The sequence below is a fragment of the Echinops telfairi genome, unplaced genomic scaffold (assembly GCF_000313985.2).
Source record: "Echinops telfairi isolate 266 unplaced genomic scaffold, ASM31398v2 ScPeMD7_6080;HRSCAF=6971, whole genome shotgun sequence".
Lineage (NCBI taxonomy): Eukaryota > Metazoa > Chordata > Mammalia > Afrosoricida > Tenrecidae > Echinops > Echinops telfairi.
The window spans coordinates 9761233-9767362 of NW_022109980.1; positions in this window are offsets into that span (position 1 = coordinate 9761233).

Sequence of the window (6130 nt, forward strand, 5' to 3'; positions counted from 1 at the left end):
CTTGTCTCTTCCCCACAGCCCTTCTGAAAGGAGATGTCCAATTTCCCACAGATGGGCCTGGGTTCCCACTCCGCAGTCCCCCTCATTCGCAATGCTATGATTAAGGACATTTCTAAAGCCCTAAGTACATGCATGTGAAGATTCAATATTGCAAATATGACCAATTTATCCCAAATATCTATAAATTCTATTCTATTCCTATCAAAATATCAACAGTATTTGCCCCCCTGTGGGACTTAGGAAGATAATTCTAAAATTTATCTGAGAGAATAACAGGTAGGAACGGGTAGGACACCATTGAAGAAGGAAGGAAGAATCCCTCTCACCTATCATAAATCTATACAGATTTTTAAACCAGGTGGTATTAGCAGAAAATAAATAGATCAAAAGTTGAAAGTTTACATCTTCTTTATAGCGTCACAAAAGTAAATATTTTAGGGTTTTGTCTGCCAAGAGTAACATTAAAGATATTATGTGGGTAACTTACATAAAAAGAGATGAATCCTGTTCTTCCCCACCCCATTTGCCTGGAGTGATCTACATGGTGATTAGGCATGGCACCCAATTTCCCAGTGATAGGAACCTTCTTCAGATGAAAGCTACCCATTAGAGGTTAAAGGAGCCACTGAAAACCCATCCCACTTTGCCTGGAACCACCAGGCATTAGCTCTGTGTCTTAGTTATCTACTGCTGCTTTAACCGAAGTGCCACAACTGAATAGCTTTCACAAACTGGAATTTATTTGCTCACAATTTGGTAAGCTGGAAGTCAACATTTTGAGTGCAAACACTAGGAGAAGACTTGCTCTCCACTGGCTCTGGAAGAAGTAAGTCCTTGACTCCTTGAACTTCTACTCTTGGGCAACCTTCATGTGGCTTGGCTCTCTCTTCCTCCACCTCTGCTTTGCTTGCTTGCTTCTTTAATCTCTTATATCTCAAAAATATCGACTCAAGACAAACTCAAACTCACTGTCATCGAGTTGATGCTGACTCATGGTGACCCTAAAGAGCAGGGTAAAACTGTAACTCTTTATAGGAGCAGACAGTCCTGTCTTTCTCCCTCAGAGCAGCTGGTGGTCTTGAACTGCTGGCCTGACAATTAACTGCCCAACTTGTAATCACTATGCCACCAGGGCCCTTCATTAATCCTGTCTCAATAACATAATACAAACACAATTATATTCACTTGCATAGAGGTAAGGACTTACTACACATATTACTAGGAGGTGGGCAGAGGAGGACATATATGAATTAGTAACATCCTGAAAGGAATTCCAAGCCCTAAACTGTTATTCCTGATAAAAATGGGGTGGTTGGTTATAAATAAGGTAGAAGGTGCTGATCGGCTTTGGAGAAATAAGAGAGAATGGTTGCCATAGCAGCACACCCTTCTCTTCTCCCAGAGAGTGATGCCATCTTAACCTGGACAGGTAGCCAGAGAGGAGACAAGTCACCACACTGTGACTCCCTGTGTTCGTCTGGGTAGACTAGAAAAACAAATTCATGGGGACTCATATGTGAATAAGAAAGAGGTTTATATATGAGAGTAATTGAATATTGAGAAAATGTCCCAGCTCAGTCCAGTTCAAGTCCATAAGTCCAATATTCGCCCATATGTCTGATACCAATCTATAGAGTCCTCTTCAGACTCACGAAACACATGCAATGATGCCGAATGCAGGAGGATCACAACCCAGTGGGTTGAAAGTCTTGTGGATCCAGTGGCGTTGAAAGCATCTCAGCGCTGGCACAGGTCTCTACGTGGCTTCTTCGGCTCCAGAGGTCTGATTGCATCAGGGTAGGTCCATGTGGCTTCTCCAGCTCCTAGGGCCTAGTGTCATGTGTCTTGTTGGTAAAGCATCTTTCAAGGAGTGAGTGCTGTCAGTAGAGAGTCTCCAAGGGAGTGAGTAGTGAGAGGAAGTGTCTCCTACCTCTGAGGAAAAATACAGGAGTTCCCAGAATTCTCAGAAGGCCATGCTCACACAGAGGCCTCATTGGTTATATCTTGATTAACAGACTAGACTCCACCCCTTCACTCTTAATCATCTCAAGTCCCAAATTGACACCAGATTATGTAAGCACCACACTCCCAGACTTGATTCTACTACATGTTGTCAGGTGCCAACAGGAGGGCTCTTAATGAGTAAAGGAAGACCCGCCAGACCCGGGGAAGCACATGGCACAACCGCCTGGAGGGGAAGCAGACCCAGGGAGGAACAAGGGCAACAGAGTATGCACCGGCTTGCTTGCACAGTGCCCAGAGCTCATACCAATAAAAGGGCTGTGGGCCAGATGGCACCAGCAGGACATAGCTGATTCCTGAAATATGTTTCAGATAAGAGTGCCCAGCAGCAGACGTGTGTGTGTGTGTGTGTGTGTGTGTGTGTGTGTGTGAAACTGGTTTATGACCAAAGTGGCATTATAAATTAGTGAAGATAGGATGGACTGGTCAATACATGGTCCTCGGACAATTTATTATCTGTAGAGGTACAAGAGGGGAATAAAATGAGAGCTCACCCTCATGGTATATGCAACAAAAAAAAAAACCCTAAAATCCAGATGGATTAAAGATCAAAATGGGAGAAACAAAACTTCAAAAAATTTACTTAGAAATAGGACAATGGATAAAGGACAGAAAGGGAATTTCTAAGAAGCACAAATGACAAAGGAAAAGATCCACTAATTTGGCTACATTAAAGTGAAAAACTTCTCTTAGGAACAATAACACTGCAAGCAAAGTTAAACATAAGGTACAAACAGTGAGAGTGTATTTTCAATATATATATATAACCAATAATGGATTAATATATACAGAACTGATTTTTTAACCCTTACAAATCAATAGCAAAAGAATAAATAGTGCACTTTGGAAAAAAAGCAAGTAGACGTGGAATGAATAAACAGTTCTCAGAAGAGGAAACACAAATCGTTAATATAAGAAATAGGAGCACAAATGTGCACAGAGGTTATATTAGTCAAGATACGTTGGGCTGCTGCTGCAGTAGAAAATCATCCCCAAGTCTCAGTGGCTTCACACAGAAAAGTTCAGTTCTCACTAATGAAAAAGCAACGACACGTGAGGCAAGTCTCCAAGGCAGTGTCCTCTATTAAAAAAAGAGCCCTGGTGGTGCAATGATTAAGCGCTCAGTATCAAACCAAAAGATAGGTGCTTTGGGCCCACCGGCTGCATTGTAAGAGAAAAATGGGTTTGTTTCTCTAGTTTATCCAGGCTAACACGGTAGCTCTCCCCATCTCCCCCTTTTTAAGAAGAGAAACAAACAAACAAACAAAATCCATAGCTAGTGGGAATCTGATGGCAAAGTCCAAATGCCTTACTTTAGCTGCTCTTATTAAGCGTCTAATCTATCCAGGGACATATTCTAAAGCAAACCACAAAGACCTGGTGGAAGGGGTATGCTGTCCCCAATACTTGTCAATGCCATCAAAACAAAACCTTACAGCTGGAGTTAATGCAATGATTTCAAGTAATTTTGACAACAAAGGTTCCAAAGAATTCAGATGTCTTTGCCTGGGCTTTTACAAACTGTCCTTTTGGGAAGTTTCCAAAATTCACCAAAGAATGGATAATTCCCATTGTTCCTGCTCCACAGAAGACCCAGGAGTGTTGATGGCTCAGTCAATGGCCAGATGGCTGATCATCTCTGGTAGTAACGGAAGTAAGAAAGATAAAAACCCAACAACAAAGCTGACAGTGCCACCATTCATAGGCCAGATAACTTGGTCCATTTCTAAAGCTAGAGAGCAGACATAGGTGTGGTAAGTGATGAAGAGGGCGGGAAGCAAGGGAGGGAGGGGCAAAAGAAGCAGTAACCTGGAGAAATACAACCAAGAGAGGTCTGTCTTCCAAGATCCCAGAAAATCTCAACGTTCAGATGCATCAGGGACAACGAAAAATAGGATTGAGATGTGGAACTGACAACTCAGGGATTAATTATAAGGATGTATATGAAACAGCTGACTCTCCCTGCACACAGAAATCTCTAACTCTACACTTCGATCCTTGGGCAAGGAAAGGGAAGGTTCTTCTTGGAGGAAATTAACAGTCCTAGAGCAAAGCCTTCAGACACATGGGATCTCCCTACCAGATCACACCAGTTGACAAGCTGAACTGAAGCACGGCGCTCCCAAGTAGTTTGACTTTATTGTGTTACACTCCTATACAAACAGACACGTGGGGATCATCTGACATTTGAAGAAATTTTGCAACAAAAACAAAATCAATAATAAACAGAAAAATGGCCCTAAGAGAAACAGCAAGAATTCAGGGAATAAAGACAACTTGAACAGCAGTAAGAACAAACCAACGTTAAATAGTACATCGCTAAAACAAGAAAATGAGACTGTAACAAAGGACCAGTTAGAGCACAAGAAAAGAGATTATGTGAACTTCTTTTAATCTTTCAAAGCATTATTCTATTTGAGAGGAATATAGTATATATATATGGTGAATTATTATATATATATACTAACTCATTTTCTGCATGTACAACTCTGGAACACGGAGCACATTCTTTAGGTTAAGTAACCATTTTCACTGTGCACATCATTGCCCCACCATGAAGAAATACTCACTGCTCCCTAAGCTTCTCATCTCGTTTTCCAAGTTGCTTTGGTCACTTTGATCGCATATAGATAATTATTTTAGAACACACAGTGATCAAGAGAGGCATACCTTCTTAATTAAGCTAAAATATTGTTTTGTATTGTTGGCGACAATTTCTATTTCAGCGAAACTAAAGATGATGTCAGGGGTAGTTTCAGTTTAAGGGTTAAGGGTCCTCTCAGGACATTAGTTCCCATGGTTCATGCAGCCTCAATGACTCAATGCTTTCTTTGAAGAGTGTGTCACTATTTTTATCTTTCTTTAGTATGTGTTAGGTGAAAGTTTACACGGGGCACATTTGTGGTCACATAAGACACTCCGTGACCTTGGATGCAATCCCCACAAGGTGTCAGCAAGCTCTCATTTCTGCCCTGTGTTCCCCATGTCCTTTTATTGTGATTTTCTACCCTTCCTGTCTTCTCATCTTTGCTTTGGGGCAAATATTGTCCCTTTGAGCTCATGTAACTGATTGTTTTAAGCAACATGTTCCTCTCAGATGTTATTGCTCATTTGGATGAGCCTGTCTATTGCTTAAAGATGATCTCTCGGAATGGCTTCAGGTCCAGGCCAGAAAAGTGTCTGAGTTAGTTAATTGTGCCAACCTGGCCGATAAACACATGTGGGATTAATTGAAGGGCGGAGGGATAAATGGCTTAGTAAGCCTCGCCTTTCTAGTTCTCGGGTCTCTTGCTTTCTGATGGTCGGACCAGGGTGCAGCTGCCTTAGCCAGTTCCCTGCTTTAGCTGGCAAGGCTGAGTTCCTGCAAGACATCCCCAAGGAGAAGCCACATGGACCTACCCCAATGCAGCCCTGGGTGCTGAAGCAGCCATGTGGAGACCCCTGCCAGTGCTGAGATGCTTACACGTTCACTGACTCGGCTTTCCTCCTGCAGTCGGCATCATTGCCTCTGTTTTGTGAGATGGAGGAGGACTTTGTTGACTGGTGTTGGACATAAGGGCTAATGTTGGACTTGTGGGCTTGGGCAGCACTGGGTTGGGATGTTTTGATGCTCACTTAACCTTTATATGAAACTCTCTCTTATACATGAGTTTCTGTGGATTTGTTTCTCTAAAGTACCCAGACTAATACAGTGTCTTATGACCAAAGTCGCTAGAGTTCCTCCAGTCTCTGTCAGAGCAGTAAATCTAGGCTATTTTTGTGAATTTGATTTTATGTTCTACATTTTTCTTCTGCTCTATTCAGATCTTCTGTACTGATTCCAGACAAAATGGTCCAGAGGGGTAGCCTGGCACCATCTAGCTCATCTGGTCCCTAGATGGTGCAGGCTGTAGTTCACATGGCCCACCAGTGTTTTGGGCTAATTGCTACCTTGAGTCCGTGTGTGTGTGTGTGTGTGTGTGTGTGTGTGTGTTTTGTTTCTTTAACTCTCCTTTGCTCAGGACAGAAAGAGACCAATCATTGTATCTTGGATGGATGTTCACAAATGTTTAAGAACCCACATGCTACTTACCAAAGTAGGACACAGAGCATTGTCTTTAGAACTATA